Raw genomic sequence first — 17163 nt, 5'->3', positions numbered from 1 at the left:
TATCGGAGAGCACCGAATTACGTAGGGATCAAAAGGGAACGGTGATGGACCTTAGGTACAGAAGAGACTGGAACAGCACATTACGTCCACATGCTAACACCTTTTTATTGGTCTTTTTCACTGACGCACATGTACATTACCATGAGGGGTAAGGTAAACGTACACACGTGGTTTCCGTTTTCAATTACGAAGTGGAATAGAGTGTGTCCCACTGGAAAGGCGTCGACGTGTGTGGTATCAGCATGATGGGGCACCTGCACATTCCGCAATTAACACTAGGCTGACCCTTGACAGGATGTTCGACGGGCGTTTCATAGGACGTGGAGGACGGATAAATTGGCCAGCCCGTTCTCCTGATCTTACACCTCTGGACGTCTTTCTGTGGGGTACGTTAAAGGAGAATGTGTACCGTGATGTGCCTACAACCCCAGAGGATATGAAACAACGTATTGTGGCAGCCTGCGGTGACATTACACCAGATGTACTACGGCGTGTACGACATTCATTACGCCAGAGATTGCAATTGAGTGCAGCAAATGATGGCCAGCACATTGAACATCTATTGGCCTGACATGTCGGGACACACCCTATTCCACTCCGTAATTGAAAACGGAAATCACGTGTGTACGCGTACCTCACCCCTCATGGCAATGTACATGTGCGTCAGTGAAAAAGACCAATAAAAATGTGTTAGCATGTGGACGTAATGTGCTGTTCCAGTCTCCTCTGTACCTAAGGTCCATCACCGTTCCCTTTGGGTCCCTACGTAATTCGGTGCTCTCCGATACACACGATCGAACAGCGGAGAAGTGGTACTCAAGCGTCAACTTTAGGTTACAATATCTCCGGATGTAATTAACATTTTACAATGCAACAAACGGCACTGATTACGTATTTGTTTATGTGTTCAGATGTGCTAACAAAACTAACGGGTTTCCGTTTAAAAAAACCTAGGTTTGTGTTGAAAAACATACTTCCGTGCATTTTTTTTATAGTTTCTATTAACCAATTACACTAGCCCCTCTCCTCACGTTCGGTCTGTGGAATCGATTCGTCAGTATTTGATGTGGTTTACGAAATATATCCAGCGGTAATGTTAAGTGACTCACCCTGTATATACGCCAGGAGCATTGAAACGGTTAGGTTATATATACGTCTGAAACAGTTAAATGGTTCAGTTGAAACTGTAATTTTGCCAAACGAAGTTTGCTGTCTGTAAAACGGAAATGCACATCGAAATCATCTATTTTGTGACCGTACTGGCTCCGGAACAGAACACTACAGTGCGAATGACGAAGCATTGAATTCGGTCTTCCGAAATTATGTCACAGTGGAAGACCGGAACGTATTATAACTTTCAGCTAACAGTTTGGACGAGCCTGATGTAGACGTACATCAGGCTCGTCCAAACTGTGCCCCTGGGGCGCTAGCGCCCGCGATCGCCCGCGGCCGATGCCCCGGGCGAATTCGTATGTTGTCGCAGTGGCCGAGCCGCGTGGCTCATCTGGCCGTGCGGACCGCCCGACCGCCAGCCGCGCCTCTTCATTGTCGCTGTACGCGCGCTTCTTACGGACGACAGACCGCCGCGCCAGCAGCGGTCATAAGCGACACGAAACCGTTAGTCAACACACTTAAGGCTACAATAGATCGAGATGGATGGTCAACAGCAGCAGAAGAAAGAGGAGCGGTGCGCCCAGTATTTAAACATGGGTGAGAAATTAATTTCCTTTGTACTGCTGTCGAAAATCATGCCAATTGTTTAGTATGTCATCGGAACCTCATGTACTTAAAAAAGTACTCGACTGAATGGCATTTTAATACCTGTCACAAATATCAGTTTGAAAATTGGTCGCAAGAGGAACTTCAGTCAAAGCTTGAAGAACTGAAAGAAAATTCTTAGCAGCATTATAGTTCAAATGGTTCAAAGGGCTCTGAGCACTATGGGAATCAACTGCTGTGGTCATCAGTCCCCTAGAACTTAGAACTACTTAAACCTAACTAACCTAAGGACATCACACACATCCATGCCCGAGGCAGGATTCGAACCTGCGACCGTAGCAGTCGCACGGTTCCGGGCTGCGCGCCTAGAACGGCGAGACCACCGCGGCCGGCAGCATTATAGTGAAGTAACTGTTTCCTATCGTATGACTCTTCATTATTTATAAAGATGATATATAAAATTATATTTTATAATCTGATATGTCAATTAGCAATGTGCCAGTTATCGAGTATCAGATTGTCAGCAACAAGGAACATTTCTTTTCGGTTAATTTTTATATTTGGGCTGCATTAAATCGCGTTGCACAGACAAGAAAACGTTTCATGTGGGGTTTTTTTTTGCCACTTTCTGAAAAGCCGCCACAAACTCTCTCTCGGACAGCAAAGTGTCATTAAGAGTCATTCTTTGTTTTTGTATATTTGTGTTTTTATGGATGGGAAAACATATGTTGTAGTTTGATCCATGTTTTCAATTAATTAAAACGCAAATATTTCAACAGATAAAAATTTATTCTGCGACCACATTTCGCTGCCCTTGCTAGCGTCTAAGGCCTTTCCAGAGGAACTGGGAGAAAACGCACCTAAAACTAATCTTTTTTAGTTACTTTTTATTTTAATTTCAATTAATGAAACAATTGATTGTTAAAATGACAAAAGTGTTTTAAAAACATGATTGTACAAAATTAATTGTATGTTCTTTTTTGCCATGATAGGAGCAGGAAATAGGTGGGTCAAGTTTGCGCGCAAATTACAAATGCTCGCTGAGAATTGCGGAAGCAGGGAAACCCTTTGCGGCAGGGAATCTCATCAAGGATGGCCTGGTCGACTCAGCGGCTTGTATTTGTTCTGCAGACCTCACGGAAAATTTTTTAAAAATAGCTCTTTCACCTCAAAGTGTTGCCCACGGCGCCGAAGATATGGCCTTAAATATGGAGCAGCAATTAATGGAGAGAGCGGCAAACTTCATTTCATTTTCTATCGCTCTTGACGAGTCCGCGGACGTTGCGGACATAGCTCGTCATATTCATTCGAGGTGTCGACGACAATCTGCGTGTCACAGAAGAATTTCTCGAGCTTCTACCATTAAAAGACGCAACCACGAGTTTGGATATTTTTCTAGCCGAGGAAAACGTGTTAGAGTCAATGGGTTTAAAATGGGAACACCTGACCAGTGTAACAACGGATGAAGCCCCTGCGCTACGAGGGATACGCACTGGATTCCTGGGTTACGTCAGATCAAAAATGGCTGAAGTCGGCTGTTCCTTATTCGCAGCAGTCCATTGTCTGATATACCAGGAGGCACTTTGTGCGAAGATTGTCAACATATAAAATGTTATGGACACAGTTCTTAGAACGGTTAATTATCTTAGATCGCATGGACTTACAAATCGACAATTTAAAGAATTTCTCGCTGATATCGAAGCGGAATACCCGGACATCCCCTACCACACCGAAGTAAGATGGCTGAGCAGAGGAATGGTGCTTCATCGGTTTTTCTCCTTGAGGGGTGAAATAAATATCTTTTTGGAAATGAAAGGACGTCCAGAAGAATTACTTTGTGATCCTAAGTGGGTGGCGAATTTCGCTTTTTTGAGTGACCTTACGGGTCATTTAAATACTTTGAACATTTCACTCCAAGCTGAAAAAAAAACTTATTTTGTGGGAAAAACAGTTGCGCGGAAAGAATAGCGGACACTTTACTGCACTATACAGTGTTAAAGAAGATGTGGATTTTTCAGATTATGTTCAAATCATTTGCGAATTGCAAGAACAGTTTGAAAACAGATTTTTGGAGATAAGTGAGCTTAAACCGGGCTTAGATATATTTGTTCGCCCGTTTTCCTTTCGGGCAAAGGACGTTTCACAAGTGCTTCAACTAGAGCTGATTGACCTGCAGTGCGATATCCGTCTCAAGGACCGCTTTCTTATGTGTAAAATTTTGGATGACTTTTACAGCTGTCTTCCACGAGAGAAATATCCTCTTTTGCACAAGCACGCGGCCAAACTTCTCTCAACGTTTGGTTCCACGTATACTTGTGAGCGCTTTTTCTCTCTTTTAAAGCTTGCTAAAACTAAGAACCGTTCATTACTTGGCGATAAATATTTGACTAATTGTTTGAGGTTAGCAGTCTCAAGGCATATTGTACCAAACCTAGGCAAAATCGTTTCCTCGAAAAAGAAAAACGTGTAGAATGTTAATTGTCTTCTTTAACAATGTTAACTGTAAGAATTAAAGAGCTTTATAACCTTAATTCTATTTTTAATGAGTTTTCAAACTTAGTCAGTTAAAATTATTACGTACAAAACAGCAAATTAAGGATTCGATTTCTAAGCTCTGAAAAGGGATACAAAAAGCTGTAGCACAAAGTATAAGAAAAAATATTTATTTGTAACTACAAACAGTAAGAATGACACACTGTATCCCTTACATAAAGTTATTTCTAAAATAGAATATTTTGTTTACGTTTGATCTGACCGCGGTACAGTCCAGCGCAGAGCAGTGCTGTGCGGTCTCACTCGCTCCGTAGCTATCTCTCTCTCTCTCTCTTTCTCTCTCTCTCTCTCTCTCTATCTCTCTCTCGCTCCTATGCCGACACTAGCGACACACCGTCGCGGACGGGGCGCTGAATTACACTGCCTTGCGCCCGCAGGGCGCGGGAGCGCCCGCCGGGCGCAATTCTTGTATGAGCCTGGCCTACATGGTAGTTATTGAAGTAAAATCGAGAAATAGAAAAGCTACTACAACTTCTCACCATTGGAAAGGTATCTGATCCGAACCGTGTACCTCTGAGACTCTGCAGAGATTATACGAAATGACTTGCACTGCTTCTAGCAGTAGTTCACTGCGTGTCACTAGCAAATAGAAAAAAAATTTGGAAAAATTTTCAAATTTTTCCCCTTTTCAAGAAAAGTAGTCCGACAGCTGTACTTAATTACAGTCATATATTGGTGACACCAATCTGTTTTAGATACACTGTACACATTTCGTGTTTTCGCATTATGAAGTTTTTGAAGAACGAAAATCTTCTGAACAAAAATCAACATGGGTCCCACGAACAGATATCTGGCCAAACTTAGCCTGATCTGTTCTTTCTTGGAATCCATAGAATCGTAGACAAAGCCGAAGACACATTTTATTTTCCTTGATTTTCAGATGGCATTCGATACTGTTCCGAACAATCATTTGGTGAACAAAGTACGAGCTCACCATGTACCTGGTCAGATTTATGATTGGATTCATGACTTCAAAAATGCTCAAATGTGTGTGAAATCTTATGGGACTTAACTGCCAAGGTCATCAGTCCCTAAGCTTACACACTACTTGACCTAAATTATCCTAAGGACAAACACACACACACACACCCATGCCCGAGGGAGGACTCGAACCTCCGCCGGGACCTTCATGACTTCCTTCTAGTCAGAACTTAAGGCGTCGTTCTTAACAAGAGAAGATCTACAGATGTACAGGTAATTTCGCCAGCATGGCATGGGAGTGGTCTGTGGAGTGTATGTTACTCGTGACTTCTTAACATTAATGCCTTCATAGCCTTATAAATTTAGTATTTAATTTTACGAAAAGTTTCTTTCTGTTATTTCCAATTCTATGATATTGTTTCTTTCTATTTAGTTTGTCATTTCTATAACGCATGCTGTTGCTGGCTTCTTTTCACAGAAAGTAAGATAAACATTCACTTCTCCATTACTTCTCTGTTTTCTGTATATTTTGACAGAACTCCTTATCACATCCGATTTTTCAAACCATCAGTAGTTTTGATTGCACTCATAATTTTCCTAACTACTCGTCTTTAAGGTATATTCTATACAACTTATAGTTCACCGTTAAGTATTTCCCACTGACCTAATACTTCTGAATTTCTAAAGACGAACTTCATCTTTCAGTTATTATTCCTCAAATACGTTATTTTCACTCAGTCATCCCTTACAGCCATTCCAAATTTTCCTAGTCTGTTCTGCTGCTATGTTTCCCCAAGATATTTACATTTTGTTATATCTGTTTGTGCTTCCTATGTATTTTGACGCATTATTTGTTGCGAATTTTATTCTTCAGTGCCACTACTCCAGTAACTTCCTATTTTTTCTCCATTCCAAATCCCTTCTGCACGTAAACCGCCTACTTTTTTAAAATTAATTTTCGTCCGCTTTTGTGTAAAACAAATCCTGGCAAGATCACCAGATATTACGTACCATCCCCATTATCTGTTTACGTATGCTCCAGTCTTCTAACAGACCGAAATCCTTCCTCCAACCATCACCATCTGCACGCTTTGCAGAATCCCTATATCTTCCATCTTGCTGATTATTCACCACCTTTATAGTTTCTTCCCACGTCTTGCGCTTGCCATACGTGCTCGGGCCGTCAATGACACTCTATCACCGGCTGCTAGCGCTCCCCACATATTCCTGCACAACCAAACTCCCTTTAATCTCTAGTCTTCGCTTTACTCTGCGAACATACGAATCTTCTGATATACCCATCGTCTGGAAACCACAAATATTAATTTTCAAAAGGAAAGCAGTACATTGCGCCTAAAAATTTCAGTCAGTGTAGCGTTTAAAATTTGATTTTCTACAAAATTCACATAGGTTTCTTAGCAAACATTATGATTGACAGGCCAGTTTTCTTTCTGTCCAGCGTTCCCCTAGATTGTTGTACCTGAGTTCGAAGGAAACCCCATTTTTCGGCTTCACCATGCCGCTGCACAGTGAATACCTCTTCCATCAGGGACCGTTAACATAGTACAAAAGTCTTCTCCCATTAGCCTTTAACTAAAGAATGATTTTTTTCCCTTCATTTTGGGTTAATTCTCTACTGACTGGTTTGATGTGGTCAGCCAAGAAATCCTCTTTCATTTTCAACCTCTTTATCTCATAGTAGCACTTGTACTCAGCTTCCTTAATTAATCGTTGCATATATTCAAATTTTTGTCTTCTATAGTTTTTACCCTCTACGGCTCACTCAATTACCGTGGTAAGTATTTCTTGATGTCTGAATGTTCGTCCTATCGTCCTGTTCTTTCTTCGTGTCAATGTTTTCCTCATATTCCTCTTCTCGCCGATTCAGCGGGGAACCTAATCATTTCTTTTCAGTCCAGTTAATTATCGACATTGTTATATAGCACTACATCTCATACGCTTCAATTCTATCCCTTTTTCGGTTTTCCCATAGTCAATGTTTCACTTTTTACAAGCGTACATTCTCAGAAATTTCGGTAATTAAGATCGAAGTTACTTTCTCGTAGACTTGGCCTTGCCTGTGCTGGTGCACCTTTTATTCAGTCCTTGTTTCGTCTGATACGTGTTATTTTGCTTCCAAGGTATCAGAATTCTTCACTTTGTCTACTTCATGGACCTCAATTTTGATGTCAAATTTCTCACTAACCTCATGCATGCTGTTTTCAACTTTCTTCGGTTTCCTATGAAGTCATAACGTGTGCTCATAAGACAGTTAACTTCATCAGCGAGTCTTACCTTCGATATCCTTTCATTCTGAATTTTAATCCAATTCCTGAAAGCTTCTTTTACACTCTAACACAAAAAATGACTCATCATCAGGAATATATACGAAGGGGACGGAAATCAGTAGATGTGTTCTACAAGTGCAGACAAATAAATGGTTACAATTTCAGAAAAATTGGATGATACATTCAAAAGAAAAAGCTTCACAAAATGAGCAAGTAAACAATGCGTTGTTCCACTTATGGCCCTTATACAAGCAGTTGCTTCACTTGCCATCGATTTTTAGAGTTACTGGGTATTCTCCTGAAGGTTATATTGCCGAGTTCTGTCCGACAGGCCCGTTGGATCGTCAAAATCCGAGTTAGTTGGAGGGTCCTGTCCACAATGCTCTAAACGCTCTCAATTAGGGAGCGATTCGGCGACTTTAATGGCCAGGGCAGGATTTTTCAAGCAGAAAGACCAGTAGTAGAAACACTCACCGTGTGTGGTTTGCATTATCTTGCCGAAATTTAAGGCCAATATGGCTTGCAATCAAGGGCAATATAACGAAGTGTACTGCTGTGTTGCAAGGGTACAGCGGATGACAATCAAAGGCGTCATGGTGGAAAAGAAATGGCACTCCAAACCATCACTACTGGTTGTAGGGCAGTGTTGTGGGCGACAGTCAGGTTGGTATCCCACTGCTGTACAGACAGGTCTTCGCTGGTAATCGGGGCACAATTCGAAATGGGACTCACGCCGATGACAGTTCTACTCTAGTCACTGAGATTCCAGGCGAAGGACGTCTTTGGAGACCCCCGGCCGCCGGGCAGTGGTTGGATACCAAGCTGACTGTCGCCCGTCATAATGCCTGACAACCAGTAGTGGAGGTCTGCGTTGCCATATCTTTTCATAGCAGGACCCTTATGACTGTTATCCGGGACATTGCTACAGCACAGCGTTATGTCGATGATGTTCTACGCCCATTTTCTTGCCGTTCATATCAAACCAACCTCGGTCTAAATTTCAGCATAATAATACCTCCCACCCGGAGTAAGTTTCTGCTGCTTGTTTTCGTGCTTCCCTAATCCTACCTTAGTCGGATAAGTCGCAAGATCTCTCCCCAATCGAGAACGTTTGTAGCATTATGGTAGAGCCTTCCGATCAGCTAAGGATTTCGACGCTCTAATGCACCAGTTGGACAGAATTTGGCACCATATCCCTCAGGAGGATATCGAGCAAATCTATCAATCAGTGGCAAGTCGAATAACTGCTTGCGTATGGGCCAGAGGTGGATCAACGCGTTACTTACTTGCTCAATCTGTGAAGCTCTTTCTCTTTAGTAAATCATTTCTAAAATTGCAGTAATTCGTTTTTCTGTAAATGTACATCACATCTATAGATTTACGTCCCATTTGGAAAATTCGTTCATGGTGCGTCATTTTCATTTCTTTTTTTCTTTCTTGGCGTGTGTTTTCGACTTTGCTTCTTCGTCATAAACGCGGAACTACCTAGTAAAAAGTATTTTTATGGGAATTCCGAATATCTTGCACTATTTGCGTTGTCGAACGCTTGTTTCTGGTGGCTAAATCGTAAGAGCATGTCTTGATTTTTGTTAACTATCGCTTCGGTTACCAAGTACAGTGTCAGAACCGTCTCTCTTCAGCCATTACTATTCCTGTCATTTCTGCACCTTAACCTAGTTATTGTTTCGGTCAGTTGATGTATAAGGGGCGTTCAAAAGGAAACGAGCCGGAGGCATAATTACAGAAACCAGTACCTGTATGTTAGAAGTATTGGCCCTGGATGTTAAGACACTTGTCCCACTGCGACTAAAGACGGTGAATGGTTGTCTCATAAAATTCCCGGTTCTGCGATGTTAACCAGTTCCGCACGTACAACTGGACGTCGTCGTCCGAGGTGAATTATTTGCCCCTCAGAGCCATTTTAAGGGGACCAAAAATTCATTCCTTCTGATTAACTTCCTGCAGCACGGAACAACAGTAAATGTGCAGCATTACTCGCAAACCTTGACCACCCTTCGCCAAACGATCAGGCAATCTCAACCGTCGTGTCATTCTGCTCCACGACAATGCAAAGCCTCATACGGCCAACAAGGTCGCGGCACTCCAGCAGAAATTCAAACGGGAGGTTCTCGACCACCCTCCATTGAGTCCGGACCTCTCTTCCTGTGATTACGCCATTTTCCATCACCTTAAAAAAGCTCTGAGGCGCAAACGATTCACCTCGGACGACGACGTCCACTGTACATGCGGAACTGGTTAACATCGCAGCCCCGCGAATTTTATGAGACAGCCATTCACGGCCTTGTGTCACAGGGGGCAAGTGTCTCAACAGCCAGGATCAATACTTCTAACATACAAGTACTGGTTTCTGTAATTGTGCCTCCGGCTCGTTTCTTTTTGAACGCCCCTTATATTTCTCGTGTTAGCTATGGTTTAAATGAAGTTACCATCCTTGTACCTGTATTCGTCTATCGAACCTCTCTGTATAGAAATGCCCATTCCTCTTCAACTGAACCGTTTATTTATCAGATTTCTTGGGATCATACGAACGATATCTCCTTAATCAGAGACCGAGTCAATAAATCTTTTAGGGAATACTGACTGGAAATGATATAAACAAAGAATTACAGAGTAAATACAATTTAAGGAAACAGAGAATATACGAGTAAATAATACATTACAATGACAATTTCGCACCTACTGCAGGGAATCTATATGGAATAGAAGGAGTGTACCGCAAGCAAACCTTCCTATTTGGGGTAAGCAGGAAATCTATTGAAAATGTAACTTACTGGGTAGAGCATACATTTCTGAACAATCCTTTAGAAACCTTATCTAAATATATATGGCTTTTCCATCCAGTGTTCACTGAATGAATATTGTAGTTTCTTTTGAATGAGTCACTATGGTCAACAATAATACCGTATTAATATGCCCAAAAGTATCCGAATGAGCTGAATTGCGTTTCACCTGATTTGCATGCAGCCCACATAAAGTAGCTGTATTGCAGGTACTCTAATCTCCCTGCAGTACAGTAGTTGGTGTATACAAACTGGATACCACAAGAGATCACTAGAGAAGACTGTTCTTTAAGGCAGTCATTCCACACCTAAATCAACACCACGATGTTGTAAATATTAGGAAATTTTAATTAGAGAAAAGACAGTGCTAAACGCTTCTAACCAGTAGTTTATTACAGCAAGTGACATTTCAAAATCACTTATTAGGATTTGAGTTAACGGCCTCTGTCAGATAAGTCATTCCAACAATCTGTAGACAAAATTAAATATTTTTATGAACAAGAGATTTTGAGGCAATATGTGGACTCCTGAAGTTCTATGACAATTCTAAGTGTTTTTGCTTCTTAAAAGGTTTTTCTACCTGTGGTACATCGTTCCTGATACAAATGGTTTATCATAAACTGCATGTTGAACTTGCCACTTAAAAGCAATGCGATTAACAGAGGCAAGTTCTCTATGGAAACCTCAAAATTAGTATCATATCAATAGTAATATCACTATACTCATGACTGAAAAATTATTTGTGCACATATTTGAACTTTAAAGGAAATGACGAGCTGTTTTGTTCTGGATCTGTATTGAAAGCAAGCACCTATAGCCACTGTAATGAAGCAAAGCCTTCGTGCCTGACCGAGACTTGATCACAGCAATGTTCGCCATGTGTAAATAGGCGTAACGAGTCGAAAAATATCGAAGATCCCACCAGTATCAGTTAGCAAATCTAAGTATAATCAGATCATTAACATCGTAAAATCATACGTTAGATATCGATATTTTTACCAGCAAAGAGATGTTTTAGTTGAAATGAGCATACAATTTTTTGTCTGACCGGAAATCCAACACGACTCAAACATTCGCAATTTTCTATCCATGAAGTTTGCGCGCCAGTAGTTAGATGTGTGCATGTTTGACTAGAAACAATAACACTTATCGTTATTGTTGACAACACATTAAAAATGAAAATTATTCATCATTAATATGGACAGTTTTTTCCTGATCTACGATTCGAATCCACATACGAGAAGAGACAATAAAATATGGAGACTGATGTGAAAAAAAAGTTGCTTACCGTTATAGTCAAGTTTAGTGTTGTCTCCTTCAAAGTAGAGCGCTTCTGATCGCAACACTTTTTCCATCGCTTCTGCCTTTGATGGTAACACTTCTGGAACTCATCTTCTATAATATCCTCCAAGACCCTCGTCATAGGTTTTTGAACATCATGTGGCGTTTGAAAACGGTGTCCCTTGACCTCCGTTTTGACTCTTGGAAATAGAAAAAAGTCGCACGGAGCGATGTCTGGTGAATAAGGGGGCTGTGGTAGTACTGAAATTTGTTTTGAGGTTAAAAATTGCTGTACTGACAGAGCAGTATAGGATGGAACATTATCGTGATGCAGAATCCAACTATCAGCAATGTTGGCACGGACACGAAGAACTCTTTTACGAAGTTTTTCTAAAATTTCTTTGTAGTAATATTGGTTAACTGTTTGTCCAGGAGGCACCCACTCTTTGTGAACAATTCCCTTGGAATCAAAGAAACACACAAGCATCAATTTCACTTTTGACTTTGACATGCGAGCTTTTTTTGGTCTGGGTGAGCCCTTTGAGCACCATTGCGAACTTTGGCGTTTTGTCTCTGGATCGAACTGAAAAAACCATCTTTCATCACCAGCTCAACGATTTTGGATTAATTTCCGTTTGCTCTAACAGATCGGCTGCCACATTTTTCCAGTGTTGTGGTGTGAGATTTTTGGGGGCCACTTTTGCACAAACCTTTCTCATACCAAGATCTTCAGTTATTATTAAACGAACCATTTCCCTATTGATGTTCAGTTCTTCTGCAATCATTTTCATGGATAGTCTTCGATCAGATCGTACGAGTTCACGCACCCTGGCCAAGTTGATATCCGTTCGTGAGGTTGATGGTCGTCCACTGCGGTCTTCATCTTCAACATTCGTTTTGCGTTCACTAAACATTTTGTGCCAACGAAAAACGACCTCTCGACATAACCTCCTCTCCAAAAGCCTTCTGAAGCTTACTGTAAGTTGTCGCTGCGTTTTCACTCAATTTAACGCAAAAGGAAATGGCATACCGTTGCGCAATGTTATGCGGTTCCATTTCCTTCATGAGAGACACAAACACGTGTTTACGTATTATGGCAAAACTCACGACTGAGCAGTTGCCTCGATGTTCCGCTCGGATTAGAAGCAGCATATAGACCAAGGTCTAAGATATTGTGCCTATGCAAGCCTGCAGGGTTGCCACATCTTGCAAAGAAAATCAGTCACACTACTTTTTTGTCACACCTCGTATGTGCCTTTCGAGAAGACTTAGAAGAGTTAGCAATCTTGGGGAAAAGAATGAAATGATCCAACTATATGATTCCTTGTGGGTCATTACGAAATAGGAAGCTGAATTCGAATCGCATCCCAGCACCAAATTTTTCAACGTCTCAAGTTAAAATAAAATAACAGCCCGGCAACCTTAAATGTCCATCGGCTCACTGAATAAAATAAACATTCCTATGTAAGGAAGCTCACTGGCAACAGAGTTCCTATCTGCAGCCACTTCTACGGTCCATCCTAAACCGGCTCTGCCCCATTTGGTATCGAAGGGATATGATGTTTATAATGCGGATTCTGAACTACGGACCAACCTGATGTTCTTCACTTGGCATTACTCGAGGTGAAGGAGATCTGTTCGTGTGTGTTTAAAAAACACGCCGGAAGTGTGGATCTAACCCATACCTCGCAACTAAGACTCTACGATCAATCCAAAAGCCCACTGAATCCCATGTTTGCTTTCATTGACGATTGTGTCGTAACGTGTGATGCGCTTTAGGTTACAAAATAGAAAGGGTGAAAAAAATCGGGTCTGTATTAACTGGTTAATTATCAGCAGGCTTCTTACACAGAAATAATGCTGGTCTCATGTCAGTGGGATGTAAAAATGCTCTTAGCCATCATAGCCTCGATTCGAAGCCATTTTGAAATTCCAGCTGTTTCAAGAAATATCTTATATCGATAAACAATATTCAAGCGTATCAAGTTACCAAATACTTTGATTATTACTGAAACTATCGCTATTAAGTTCTGCAATCTGCTTCTGCTATGCTGCTACACGCGTGCTTGAACGAAACATTTAAAACTTCTCTGCCATTTTTAAAAGCCCAAATACAGGATAATATTTAGTTTGCAACAAATGGTTGCGGCGTTCTGTGCAGCTGGACAGTGCATTTCTAGCCATTACTACTAAAAAATACTGGAGAACTTAATGTTTCCTTCTTTTCGTCAGAGATTTTCTGAAGGCATAATTCTTCCAATACGCCTCTCTCCTGTCCATACAGCGAACTGTGTAAAACACTGGTTTCAAAGGAACGAAGACGTTGAGCGGTTGGACTGGCCTTCAATCCCATAGAGGAAAGGCAGACGTGGAGAAAATTATTAGATGTAAAAGCCCAACGCAGTCTACCAAGACAGCAAGCAGTTCGTGACGTATGGGAAGAGTTGTCACAAACAACAGATTTATCTGGAAACCTCTTGCCTCTATTTCTCGGTCGCGAAACGTAGACACAGAAGAGGACGGAAACTTGACAAGGTACTGATTTCTTGTGTTGTTAGGGAGAAACTGTTTACGACAAATTAACGTTTTGTTCTCCATCGAAGAAGAGGAAAATTCGTTTGTCTTATCCCTTTTTTTAAGAAAAAGAATGACCAGATAACAAATGGAAACTAAGATGACTATTTCACTCTTTTCAGTCGTATTTTAAATTATTTTACGACATTTGATCAAAAACACTGAGACAAACAAGAAAATCAATTTGTGTCACACTGTGCATAACGTCAGTGCCGATGAAAGCATCAAAGAGAAAGTATTTAGCTTTTTACGTAGAGAAAAGCATCGTATTAATCTATGTCCTCAGCATTTCCGTGCAGACAAAACGCCAATACCGACGGAAGCACAGAAGAGATCTTACTTTCTTTTAATGACAATCGGTAATCACAGTACATCGGTGGCTAGGCATAAAGAGTCGAGAAAGTTCAAAGTTTTCACCAGTATCAGTTAGCAAAGCCAAAACTGAAAATTTTTGTGCCCTGGCTGGAATCCTGTCAAGAACCTCATATCCCTGTTAACTAACTACGAAAAACGTTTAATATAATTTCAAGTGACAAAGTTTGTATATGTTTAAAATGAAGTGCCATGATGTAAAGTAGTGCAAGATTGGTAGCTTAGATACAATACTAATATTTGAAGCATCTTTTCAATCACCGTGATTGAAATGTATCAGAAAATGCCGTTGAAATATACACCTATCTTATCTATCTCTCGATGAATGTCTGATTTAATGAAAGAAAACTGTTTCAGTCTCAGTTCTGAAATGATTCAGGTGTATCACACAGTAATAAAAATTTATATTTAAAAGAATACTACATCTCTTTTGGGGCAGATACAAAATGAGAGGTATGAAAAAGCGTGTTATTCAGTACCTTTTTCATCTCCAGATTTACCTAAGTATGTTATTGCTTCTGTAACTTTTGTCTTGGGTGATGATTCCCTAAATGCAAACAACACACAAATTTACTGTCATTAATGGTCCCTTGGAGCCTTATCTAACACTTTCTTGTGAAGTAACTCAGTATTTCCAAAGCAGACACTTCGGCCCAATCCTACAGTATACTGAAGGAGGTCGTGAAATGGCTTGTGATGCAGAGCTTGTCTGAATTGCGTTCTAGTCGTTTGCAGATCTAATAAAGAAAACCTTAAACAGACTAACAAACCGCAGTCTTTCTTCAGCGGGATCCGAATCGACTTATAATCGTGTAATCTGTGTTGTAATACGTGATAAGCATGTATGTTGTCGTAGGATAGTCCAATAGGAAGCGTTATGTGTAGACTATGTGTTGGAATTTCACTGGGATGACTATTGTGGGGAACTGAATGGGGAACTCTACGAGGCTCTCTCATGGAATTGTAGACTTTGCGAAAAATTCAATAGAATCGCTGAGCAGGAGGCGAAGAATTGTGCCTTTCAGGCTGAATTAGATCACTCGAAATTTGGGCTACATAGGTTGTATGGGGAGGGGGGGGGGGAATCTTGGGAACTGGGTAAAGGTAACAAGCGATGGATGAAAGGACAACGGATCTTCAACTTCATCTACATTTGAACTACCAGTATCCAATAAATTTGACTTCTTAACTGAAGTAGCAGGGGAAGAGACTCACCCAGTCACAATTGGGTGCAGCAAATATGTAGCAAATAAATTATGACACAGGACAGCAAGCAAACCCGTTTCGAAGTCCAGAATGAGTAATATCTTACTATTTCATGATGATATATGCACCCACCTATTACAGATACTTTATGTTATATTAAAATAGACCTTCGTCGTAAGAATATCGTAGTAGTCTGAAATTTATTTTAATCGGTACTGTGCAGCTTTTAATGACGTTGTCCATTACATTACTGAAATAACAGTAAACGTTAGAGAGACATTAATCATCAACAGGATAGTCTCTCGCATTATCTAACACGGACAGTTTAACGAGTCCACGCCTGTAGAAGCCAAGATTTGACGTTTGGCGCCTAAGATAAGATATCGAACGTCTTCTTCCGGGTAATCTACATTAGTAAGTAGAACGTAATGAAAACAGGTATACCGCAGCAGTGTTGTTTGCTTAGTGGTAACACGCTCCATTCTTATACCTCTGGTTCATGTACGATTCGGCTCGGATCTCCCTGGGGAAACTCTGCGGTTTGTAAGTCTTTTCCTCGTTTTCTTCATTAGATCAGCAAACTGCCTGAACGAAATTCAGTGACTAAATGATTAGAACAAGCTCTGCATCATAAGACATCTCACAACCTCCATTTAGTGCATTTTAGGATCGAGCTGTTGTGTCTGTTTTGGAAATACTGAGTTACTTCACAAGAAAGATGCAGATAAAGCTCCAAGATACCATTAAGGACACTAATTTGTGTGTTGTTTGTCATTTAGGAATCGTTACCCATGATAGTCGTTATGGATGCAATGAACATACTGAGATAAATCTGGAGGTGAGAAAAGTAATGAATAGCAGAATTGCAGGCTTTTTCGTGTCTTTCTTTTTGTATCTGGATCAGAAGAGATATATTTTCCTTGTAAATATAAAATTTGATTACTATGTGATAACTTGAATCAGTTCACAACTGCGATGAAACATTTTCTTTCATTACAGCAAACTTTCATTATTAGATACGATAAGTGTATATTTCAACGGCACTTCCTTACTCATTTCAATCATAATGACAAAATATATGCTTCAAAGCTTCCGAAGCCATTTTCTCTTTGAGCAGTTGTCACATGAGTAACTTCACAACCACCGTGTCGAAAATTTATGACACTTGCGTTACCAGCTATTAAGTTCTCACACTCTCCCATACATGAAATCTCTAGAACTAGCAGCTCTAATAAGACCGAGCAAAATGCTTACTATGTCACTTTCAATTGGCTATGTCCATAACTCAATTCGTGGAACTCAAAATCATATGCATTATCAGCACTTCCATCGAAGACGTACTGCTCCGCTTTCACTCTGTGTATCATTCCTTTTTCATGAAGTAAGTGTAACATTACACACCACATCATACCATTTCGCAAGCGAATGCGATTCGTAGAACGGCGTAG

Source organism: Schistocerca nitens, chromosome 5, assembly GCF_023898315.1.
Source record: "Schistocerca nitens isolate TAMUIC-IGC-003100 chromosome 5, iqSchNite1.1, whole genome shotgun sequence".
In the NCBI taxonomy this organism is placed as follows: Eukaryota; Metazoa; Arthropoda; class Insecta; order Orthoptera; family Acrididae; genus Schistocerca; species Schistocerca nitens.
This window is presented reverse-complemented; position numbering follows the sequence as displayed.